Source organism: Bidens hawaiensis, unplaced genomic scaffold, assembly GCF_021521415.1.
Source record: "Bidens hawaiensis isolate Kalapana, Puna unplaced genomic scaffold, B.hawaiensis_p1.1 tig00052405_1, whole genome shotgun sequence".
NCBI classification, from domain to species: domain Eukaryota; kingdom Viridiplantae; phylum Streptophyta; class Magnoliopsida; order Asterales; family Asteraceae; genus Bidens; species Bidens hawaiensis.
The window spans coordinates 64,720-76,330 of NW_027506220.1; the positions used below are offsets into that span (position 1 = coordinate 64,720).

The following is an 11,611-nucleotide window of genomic DNA, read 5'->3' on the forward strand; positions in this document are numbered from 1 at the left end:
GAAGTTGAAATTAGTTGAAGCCCCGATCTTGCAATCACCCGATTGGAATTTACCTTTTGAAATAATGTGTGATGCACGTGATTATGCAATCGGGGCTGTTTTGGGTTAACGGGTTGACAAGAAACCCATTGACATATACTATGCAAGTAAAACTCTCTCGGATGCTCAATTGAATTACACAACAAACGAGAACGAGTTACTAGCAGTAGTATATGCTCTAGATAAATTTCGGTCTTATATTTGGGGTAGTAAAGTAATTATTTATTCTGACCACTCTGCAGTCAGGTACCTTATGGACAAAAAGGATGCAAAATCGAGGCACATTATATGGGTTTTACTACTGCAAGAATTTGATCTAGAGATTCGGGACAAGAAAATAAGTGAGAATGTTGTTGTAGATCATTTGTCCCGAATTATGGTGGAAGATGGAGACAAAGACATGCCCATTAATGAGTCATTCCCGGATGAACACATTTTGGCAGTCTCATAAAATCCCTGGTTTGATGATATTGTTAACCTTAAAGTTTCAGGTGATATACCGGAGCATTGGCCAAGGAGGAAGAAGAAGCACTTAATGTCACAAGCTAAACAGTACATTTGGGATGATCTAGACTTGTTTAAGATTGGTGCAGATCAAATGATCAGACGATGTATACCCGAGGAGGATATAAGATCCGTGTTGGAACACGCACATTCGTCCGTGTGTGGGGGTCACTTTAGTGGCCAGAAAACTGCAAGAAAAATCCTCACGGGTGGCTTCTTTTGGCCATCATTGTTTAAGGATGCTCACGAGTTCGCGACACACTATTAAAGTGTCAACAACTCGGGAGCATTTCTAAGAGGGATGAGATGCCTTTGAACCCGATCCTTGTAGTTGATATTTTTGATGTTTGGGGGATTGATTTCATGGGACCATTCCCGAATTCACACGGTAATTTATACATCCTAGTGGCCGTCAACTATGTGTCGAAATGGGTTGAGGCGATAGCCACTAGGATAAATGATCACACGTTCGTTTGCAATTTTGTGCAAAGTAATATATTTTCAACACTTGGAGTCCCCCGAACCATTATAAGTGATGGGGGATTGATGTGTTGTAAAACACACTTATTTTCCGCACCTTTTTATCATATTTTAAGTGCTTAATCGTTTAATAAATAATAGTTATGGCTTGTTTTTACATGATCTTACAAAGCTTAATAATTGTTGTAGGTTATGAGTTTTAAAGGAGAAAAGGTTCTGGTTTTTCAAGACATTGGAGGCCTTTATGATCATGTTTGAAGACTAAAACTCAAGGCCTGACCCAAGACCACAAGATCCAAGCCTTACATGTTATTATATTAAGATAAATAAAATATAAAAAAATCCTAAGGACTTTAACCCTTACCTCCGATCGGCCAAGCGCACTCAAAAGAAAATAACAAGTTGTTTGATTGGGTGGTCGGCATTGTTGGTGTTTGGTTTTAGGAGACAAAGCTTTAAATTAGGATTGTGTGGATGGTGTTAACCTCACGTGAGCAGCTAGCAAGGGTGAAACAACAAAAATAATAATAAACCTAACACCCCCTCTAATCCCGATCGGACAACAAACAACAAGAAGAAAATTATTTTGTGAAGGTTTTTGGTGCTAAGGAAGGAAGAAGGAAGCAAAAGGTGAATCGAGACAACAACTAGCATCATTCCTTATCATTTATTTCAGCCACAATTGGTAGTAAACAATCTAAAAACTTTATGTTCTTGTTCAATGTTCAATACTTGTTGATTTGATCTTTCAACTTGATTTCTTTTGCAATTGAATTGAAGATTGAGTTGTTATTGATCTTGATAGATTGTTGAATGATTAATATGATGTTTATGATGATTAATATGGTGTTTAAACTAATGTATACATGCTGTCCAAAAATCACGTTAGGCTAAACTCATTAGTTCTACCTAGGTTTGATGAATATTGTTAGGTTTTAGTAAGTAATATGGATTGTTTGATCATCATGACTTGATTTCTTAATGAAAGTTTAGTTTAATATTGAATTAGGTTGTGTTTAGTGGCTGTGATTTGATTAATCATACTCATATACCCTTTGCTTTGATTGATTGGATTAGTTTTGATTGATTACTGCTTGTTTGACTCTTTACTTTGTGTTTAGAGATTGTTTGCGAGAAGTACAACCGTATGGTTTAAATGGGTGTGTTAGTTGGTTAGATTCAGCGGGTAGGCACCTTCTTAGAGACCGAGAGGTGATAGGAAGTATGGTCGTCTCATAGCTTTTACTTGTTAGGATTAGGATCGCGCGAGAGCGGGTTCAGTTCTTGTCAGTTTTGGGTTTGTGAGCGATTGATCTAGTTTAAGTTAAACCAAATTGTTCCTCTATACTTGGTTGCGTAGTATTCGTTTCCATTAGGTTCGTGTGTCGGTGAGACCGAGAGGAGAGTCGACATTAGAACACCTTAGCAATTCGTTTCCCGGTTTGTTCTTAAAATCAATTAAGTGTAAGTTTGTTGGTGAGACCGAGAGATGATCTAGCTTTCTTGAGCGAACCTTAGTTGTGCCATCCTTAGATACCGGTGTCGTGAGATCATTCAATCCATTAGCTTGTTAGACCTTCAATATGATCTTACCTAGGTAGACGTTTTCTCCATTGTCAGTCGCAGTCGTTAAGTTCCGTTAAGTGTTTCAGTCAGTCTCGTTAAGTGTAGTTAATTCATTTAGTTAAATTAAGTTAAGTCAAGTAGTTTAATTTATTTAAAATCAATAAAAAATTATTATTCTTAGGTAGGACTTGGATTAGGGTTTATAATCTGAGCCGTTCTCACGTGTCTTCGAGTCGATATCCAGACTTTCCTTTTCTTTGTTATGCGCGACCGGTACACTTGCCGTTTGTGTGAACTAGGATTGGTTGTTTGTTTTTTAAATCTTAGTTGCGAATCATGTTATATATATATATGTATGTATATTTACGCACATCAAGTTTTTTGGCGCCGTTGCCGAGGACACGGTTTGAGGCGATTAGAGAACGACCGAGTTTGGGGACTTACCTGTTTTCTTTTTTACTTGCTTATTTGTTTTTATTTGTTTTTAGTTTAATTTTAGCCTAGTTAATTTCAGTTTTCTTTTTTTTAGTCGTATGCGTCATACCCGTTCACAAGGACCGTCGAAGCTTGAAACGTTTGACAATACCGATAAAGTCGTGCCCGAGAGAGAGCGTTCTGTTTCACCAACATGTTCTGATTCTTCTTCTTCTTCTTCTTTTTCTTCTTCTTCTGTTTCTTCCGCATCTTCTAGGGATTGGAACATGGGTGACCAACCGCCTAGGAGAGTAGTAGCTGACTTGGTAGGCCGACTCCGAATCCTCATTCTAGCATTACCTTTTATCGAATGGTGCCGCCGCTGGAAACTGGTCCATTCCTGCCCACGTCATGCAACTCATCAAAACCGCACTCCAATTCGAAGGGCTAGAGAGCGAAGATCCTTCAAACCACATCGACATGTTTGTTCAAATCTGCGAAACTTTCAATATCGGCAACATGAACGATGAAGCCATCTATCTCCATCTTTTTCCCTTCTCACTTGCTGGCAAAGCCAACAAATAGCTTAAGTCACTACCTGCAGGATCCATCACCACTTGTGTGGGCCTTCAAGAGAAATTCATGACCAAATTCTTTCCGCCATCTAAATCCGTTGGACTCCGTGAGGAGATTTGTTCCTTCCGCATGAGGTCCGGCGAGTCTTTCGAGGAAGTTTGGGAAAGATTCAAGGACCTCCTTATTACTTGTCCTCATCATGGTTTAGATAAGTGGATGCTCATTGAGAAATTCTAAAATGGAGCCACACAACATGTGAGAGAGATGTTGAACCAAACTGCTAACGGGAACTCCTTAAGAACAAAGATCCTGATGAGTGTGTCGTCCTTTTTGATGATCTTGCAGCGAGCTATGAGGGCAGAAATTCTTCCACGTCATCGAGAGGAGTACTTCATGTCGATTCGAACACTAGCATGCAGGCGCAGATTGACGCGTTGAACAAACTCGTTAGAGATCTTACTGTTAAAAGCGTCGCGAAGTGTGAGGTTTGCCAAGGGGGTCACGACACCATTGACTGTCCTGCTAACCCGGATAGAAATCAGGAAGAGGTTGACTTCGTCAACAATTCGTTGAGATATCAAAACCCCGCCTTTGGCGGGAACACTTGCTGGAGAAATCAAAATATCTATCGAGGGGGACAAGCCAGTGGCTACCAAGCCCAATACCAAAACCAACGTCGAGAGAATCTATTCGGGCAGGGGAGTTCAGGTCAGGAGAATTCGGAAAAAGTGGGGAGAGAGGAGAAGAATGCCTCACTGGAGGAGATGATGGCTGAGCTGCTGAAGCGAGATGAGAGAAACCGAGTGACAAATGAGGCGAAATTTTCGGAACACGATGCTATGTTGAAGAACCAAGCCACGTCTCTAGCTAATATTGAGCGTCACGTCGGAGAGATTACCAGCCAGTTATCCGAAAGAGCACCAGGTTGACTACCAAGTAATACTGAGAAAAATTTGAGAGGGTTCTCCAAAGCAGTGACTATTAGGAGCGGTGCAAGAAGAGAAAGAGATGCTGATCCTTCGAGAGTTGTCACCCCTGCGGTCTATGAAGAGGAGCAGGTGGACGAGATCCAGATGGAGCCTCCTCCACCCGAGGCACACCAGTATACTATTCCAGCGAGCACGAAGCCAACCGATAAACCTTCGTCATCATCTAACCCACCTCTAAGAGTCTACAAACCCAAATTGCCTTATCCTAGGAGACTCCGATCGGATGGAGATGAGGAGCAAAACTCCAAGTTCCTTGAACTTCTCAAACAGCTTCACCTGAATATTCCTTTCCTTGAGGCGCTTACTCAGATGCCAAAATATGCCAAATTCCTCAAGGACATTCTTTCCAATAAGGAGAAGCTTGCTGAGGTCTCTTCTATTCCGTTGAGTGTTGGGTGCTCTGCAGTGTTGCAGAGCAAGTTGCCTGAAAATATGGCCGATCCTGGGAGTTTTACAATTCCCTACATCTTAGGCGACAATACGGTTCGACATGCTTTGGCCGATCTTGGGGCCACCATCAATCTCATGCCGTATTCTGTGTTCAGTAAGTTGGGTCTTGGCGAACTGTGGCCAACCCAAATGAGTATCCAACTTGCTGATCATTCCATGAAATATCCGCGAGGGGTGGTCGAGAACATGCTTGTTCGTATCGACAATTTCATCTTCCCGGTGGACTCATTTTAGGCCGACCATTCCTTGCCACCGCACAGGCGTTGATCGACGTCCATGAGGGCAAATTGATTCTGAAAGTTGGGGATGATAACGTCACCTTTGACATAAGACAGTCACTTAAGCACCCCAAGTCGGCGGACGACTCCCTGTATTTCGTTGACACCATCGTATCGCTTGTGCGGGAGTTTTTCACTGACATCTGTGGAGGACCTACCTTGGACCCACAGATCCTCGATAGGGAGATTTCATAGGTCGAGATGGTTGCCCTGATCACTCAACCATTGATGGATGACACCGTGTCACCACCCCTTATAAACGCATGCCTTTTGGACTCTGTAACGCTCCAGCTACCTTCCAGCAATGTATGGTGGCGATCTTTCATGACATGATCGAGGATTCCATGGAGGTCTTCATGGACGATTTTTCTGTCTTCGGGAATTCTTTCGATCATTGTCTCTCCAACCTTGATAGGATGATGGCTTGTTGCGTCGATACCAACCTAGTCCTCAACTGGGAGAAATGTTACTTCATGGTACGCGAGGGCATTGTTTTATGACATAGGATCTCGAGTGCGGGGATCAAGGTCGATCGAGCTAAAATTGAAACCATTTCTAATCCCCCCGCCCACTTCTGTGAGATCCTTTTGTAGCTTCTTAGGTCATGCAGGTTTCTATCGCAGATTCATTAAAGATTTCTCGAAAATTGCGAGACCGATGACCAAGCTACTAGAGAAAGACGATCCATTTGTCTTCTCTGAACAGTGTATCGAGGCGTTTGATCTTCTAAAAGACAAACTCGTTAACGCCCCGATCATGATTGCTCCCGACTGGTCTATGCCATTCGAATTGATGTACGACGCGAGCGACTATGCCGTTGGAGCAGTGCTTGGACAGCGAAAGGAGAAGCACTTCCACCCGATCTACTATGTAAGTCGGACCCTAAACAGTGCTCAGGATAATTACACCACCACCGAGAAAGAGTTGTTAGCTGTGGTGTTTGCATTTGATAAGTTTAGATCCTATCTTGTTTTGTCCAAAACATTCGTCTACACGGATCATGTTGCCATTCGTAATCTTTTTAGCAAGCAAGATGCTAAGCCTCGTCTCATCTGATGGATCTTGCTGCTTCAGGAGTTTGATATCAAAATCCGTGATAAAAAGGGGGCCGAGAATGTAGCGGCCGATCACTTGTCACGTCTTGAGAGAGTCGAGGTTGGAGATACTGGGGTCATCATCAATGACCATTTCCCGATAGAGAATCTTATGTTTCTTAGAGCCCAGGATGACGGCTACCCGTGGTTTTCCGATATCCCAAACTACCTCGTCGATGGGTCCCTCCCTAGGAGGATGTCTCACCAGCAAAAGAAAAAATTCTTTGCTGACGTAAAGTTCTACATCTGGGACGACCCGTTCTTTTTCGTATAGGTGATGATCAACTTGTGAGGAGATGTGTGGATGTTGAAGAAAGGTGGTGGATTTTGAGCCACTGTCATGAGGGACCGACAGGAGGTCACCATGGTGCTGTTCTTACTGCTAAGAAGGTCTTTGATTCAGGATTTTATTGGCCTTCGCTTTTCAAAGATGCTCATGCGTTCGTAAAAATTTGTGACCGATGTCAGCGTGTCGGTAACATCTCATCCCGAAATGAGATGCCCCAAAACGCTATTCAGGTTTGCGAGGTTTTTGACATTTGGGGTATTGATTTTATGGGCCCGTTCCCGTCGTCTAGAGGCAACAAGTACATACTTGTGGCAGTTGATTACGTCTCCAAGTGGGTCAAGGCCAGAGCCTTGCCCACTAACGACGCCCGAGTTGTAGTGAGATTTCTGAAAAATCTTTTCTCTTGTTTTGGTATACCGAAAGCCTTGATCAGTGATCGAGGTACTCACTTCTGCGACACGCAGATGGAGAAGGCATTGCAACGCTATGGGTCACCCATCGGCTTGCGACTGCCTACCACCCACAGACTAGTGGACAAGTGGAGGTGAGTAACCGGGGCATTAAACGCATTCTTGAGAAGACGCTTGGGCTAAACTGACAGGATTAGTCCGACAAATTAGATGATGATTTGTGGGCTTTCCATACAAGTACAAAACTCCGACCGGTTCCACACCGTTTCGGATGATTTATGGGAAAGCTTGTCATCTGCATGTTGAGTTAGAGCATCGTGCTTCTTGGGCACTTCAAACAGTTAACCTTAATCTTTCGACTGCTGGGGTTCACCGTTTCCATCAGATACATGAGTTAGAGGAACTTCGCGATCATGCCTATGCACACTCGTACAATTATAAGCTGAAGACCAAAGAGCTGCATGATAGGAAGTTGAGAGGTGATAAACAATTCAAGTGTGGGGATCGGGTTTTTCTATATAATTCTCGATTACATTTATTTCCGGGGAAGCTGAAATCCTGATGGTCAGGCGTGTTCACCATTACTGAGGTATTCTCGTATGGCACAATTGAGATTGAAGACGAAAGTGGGAAGTTTAAGGTAAACGGTCACATGTTGAAGCATTACATAGGCGAGCCGGTAGATGATCAGACAGTCGAGGTGTTTTACCTTAACTCATTCACCGAGGCGTAGACATGTTGGATGCAACACTCGGGAGATGGCCCGAGTTTTAGTGTGTGTATTATGATTTTAATTATTATATGTTTTATTTATTTTATTATTATAAATAAATAAAAACAATTACAGAAAATAAAAAAATTTTAAAATACAAAAACACAAAAATTTGTTTATTTCTTATTTTCTGTTTTGTACGCCGCTACATGCGAGCGAGTTTGATCTATTGCAGGTATTATTATGCGCATAGTAGCTCTGATGGTGTTTTGGAACTGGTTCTCCCGAGGTTGCGGTCGCGAATGAAATGCTATACGGTCGTTCGATTCATACACAGCTGGTGAAGGTTCTGCATATAAACCAAGGGAGTAACCCGTTCTCTGTTTGAATTTTGAATATTTTAAGTTTTATTTTTATTTTATTTTATTTATTTTCCTTGTTCTCATAGAGGACGATTTCGTTTTAAGTGTGGGGATGGGAATTTATTTTACTTCGTTGTAGAAAAAAAATTTGAAAAAAAAAGTTTTAAAGAAAAAAAATGTCCCTTGAAATTGATTTTCTTCTACGTTAAGTAGGAAATGATATTATTACCGTTGTGTTAACGAACTCTCGGAACTTTTGAAATATATAGTACAATAATAAAAGAAGAAATGGTTTGCATATCTGATTTGGGATGTGTCGGTAGGCCCAACTAGCTTTGATAGTTCCTTTTAACAGATTTTTTATATATAATAATTTGAAAATGGTGAAGCCGAATTTCGATGCTTAGGGAGGTTGACCATAATCTAAAAACTTTGAGATGGTAAGACTTAGATGCGCTCAAACCAGCACACCACCACATGTCCATCTTTTTACGAGCTTAGAAATAGTTATATACTTTAGGTGATATAAAAAAAGAAAAAAAAAGAAAAAAAAAAGAAGGAAAAAGAGAAAAAAAGAAAAAAAGAGAAGTACGTTATGAAAGTTATGTGTACTCTGAAAAGTTGTTCTGAAAAGCAAATGATTGTGAGAAATTTATGTATTGTAAAATGCCAAAGAAGCATTCGCAAAGTTAGTAAAAGAGGCCAAGATGCACATACTTGATGTGACTTAGAGTTAACGTGTTACCAAGGGGATAGTGACTCTGAGGATACACTATTGGGGATCGAAGGTTCTTAGTCAATAAACATCAAATTAGGAATTTATAGGACAAAGTCCAATAATATTTAGGAATAGCTCGTACGACCTCTACAGGACCATTCATCCATCAAATTTCACCGAGTGCATCTAATTAGTACCATAAACGAGTCCTTGGCTTATGGTGATTTGTCGAACCAGTTTGCTTCGACTCTAGTTTTTCTAACTCTCTTTGTCTGAGATGGGGTACGTGTAGCCTTGATTTTTTTTTTGACTTAAAAGCTTAATGCAATTGGGGGCTTGATAGGTTAGTGGCTGGTTTAAGTGGACAAAAATACCGGCAATCACGGTCAATATGTCGAGTTGTTTCTTGTGCTTTAATAATGATAAATAATCTGGGAGTTTATTTTTTTTCACTTGGTTATGATCCTGTGTAGATTTCTTTTTCAGGGACGAAAAAGTCTTAAGTGTGGGGATGTTTGATGTGTTGTAAAACACACTTATTTTCCGCACCTTTTTATCATATTTTAAGTGCTTAATCGTTTAATAAATAATAGTTATGGCTTGTTTTTACATGATCTTACAAAGCTTAATAATTGTTGTAGGTTATGAGTTTTAAAGGAGAAAAGGTTCTTGTTTTTCAAGACATTGGAGGCCTTTATGATCATGTTTGAAGACTAAAACTCAAGGCCCGACCCAAGCCCACAAGATCCAAGCCTTACATGTTATTATATTAAGATAAATAAAATATAAAAAAACCCTAAGGACTTTAACCCTTACCTCCGATCGGCCAAGAGCACTCAAAAGAAAATAACAAGTTGTTGTTTGATTGTGTGGTCGGCATTGTTGGTGTTTGGTTTTAGGAGACAAAGCTTTAAATTAGGATTGTGTGGCTGGTGTTAAACCTCACGTGAGCAGCAAGCAAGGGTGAAACAACAAAAAAAGTAATAAACCTAACACCCCCTCTAATCCCGATCGGACAACAAACAACAAGAAGAAAATTATTTTTTGAAGGTTTTTGGAGCTAAGGAAGGAAGAAAGAAGCAAAAGGTGAATCGAGACAGTAGCTAGCATCATTCCTTATCGTTTATTTCAGCCACAATTGGTAGTAAACAATCTAAAAACTTTATGTTCTTGTTCAATGTTCAATACTTGTTGATTTGATCTTTAAACTTGATTTCTTTTGCAATTGAATTGAAGATTGAGTTGTTATTGATCTTGATAGGTTGTTGAATGATTAATATGATGTTTATGATGATTAGTATGGTGTTTAAACTAATGTATACCTTCTGTCCAAAAATCATGTTAGGCTAAACTCATTAGTTCTACCTAGGTTTGATGAATATTGTTAGGTTTTAGTAAGTAATATGGATTGTTTGATTATCATGACTTGATTTCTTAATGAAAGTTTGGTTTAATATTGAATTAGGTTGTGTTTAGTTGTTGTGATTTGATTAATTATAGTCATATACCGTTTTCTTTGATTAATTGAATTAGTTTATATTGATTACTGCTTGTTTGACTCTTTACTTTGTGTATATAGATTGTTTGCGGGAAGTACAACCGTAGGGTTTAAATGGGTGTGTTAGTTGGTTAGATTCAGCGGGTAGGCACCTTCTTAGAGACCGAGAGGTGATAGGAAGTAAGTTCGTCTCATAGCTTTTACTTGTTAATATTATGATCGCGCGAGATCGGGTTTGGTTCTTGTCGGGTTTGGGTTTGTGAGCAATTAGTTGATCTAGTTTAAGTTAAACCAAATTGTTCCTCTATCCTTGGTTGCGTAGTATTCGTTTCCATTTGGGTCGTGTGTCGGTGAGACCGAGAGGAGAGTCGACATTAGAACACCTTAGCAATTCGTTTCCCAGTTTGTTCTTAAAATCAATTAACTGTAAGTTAGAGTTTGTTGGTGAGACCGAGAGGTGATCTAGCTTTCTTGAGCGAACCTTAGTTGTGTCATCCTTAGATACCGGACCGCTTACAAAACGCTGATTGGAACCACTCCTTATAGACTTGTGTATGGAAAGGATTGTTATTTACCGGTAGAGATTGCACAAAGAGCATATTAGGATACTAAACAGGTTAATATGAATTATGATGTTGCATGTAAGCCAAGAAAGTTGGCTTTGTGTGAATTTGAAGAGTTAAGGGATGAGGCGTATGATTGTGCATCCGCTTACAAGCCAAAGATGAAGAAGGTCCACGGTGCTAATATTCGGTTGAAGAACTTTGAAGTTGGACAAAAGGTTTGGTTATACAACACAAGAATGAAGCTTTTTCCGGGTAAGTTGAAAAAATAAGTAGACGCCCATACTTGGTAGTTGGAGTTGGAAATCATGGTCAATTGAGATTGAAGATTTTGATGACCATTTGAGACAAGTGGTGAATGGCTATAGATTGAAGCCATATATGGAAGTTAAGGACATTCACAACATGGACAGGGAATCGGTGAGTTTCATAGTGACCTCACCGGCTTATGAAGACAATTGAGTGGTCAAGGCATTGCCAAGCTGCAGACACAAAATTTAGCGCTTACGGGAGGCAACCCAGGGTTTTTAAGTGTCTTTCAAATTTGTTTTCAGTTTATTGAGTCATTTATTGAGTGTTGTCTTGAGTTTTGTGCAGCAAACATCAAGTGTGAGGAAGATTGTTGGTGGACTTGCAATTTCATGAAGTTCGGTAAGAGTTTGGTCAATT

At 40.3% G+C, this 11,611-nt stretch overlaps 1 non-coding gene across 1 annotated transcript; it reads right to left on the reverse strand.

Moving 5' to 3' along the window:
* Positions 1-3,678: 3,678 nt before the first annotated feature.
* LOC143617141 (small nucleolar RNA R71) lies at positions 3,679-3,785 on the reverse strand. Its single transcript, XR_013150776.1, has one exon. It is a non-coding gene; the product is annotated as a small nucleolar RNA R71 (small nucleolar RNA).
* Between the last annotated feature and the right edge of the window lie 7,826 nt (positions 3,786-11,611).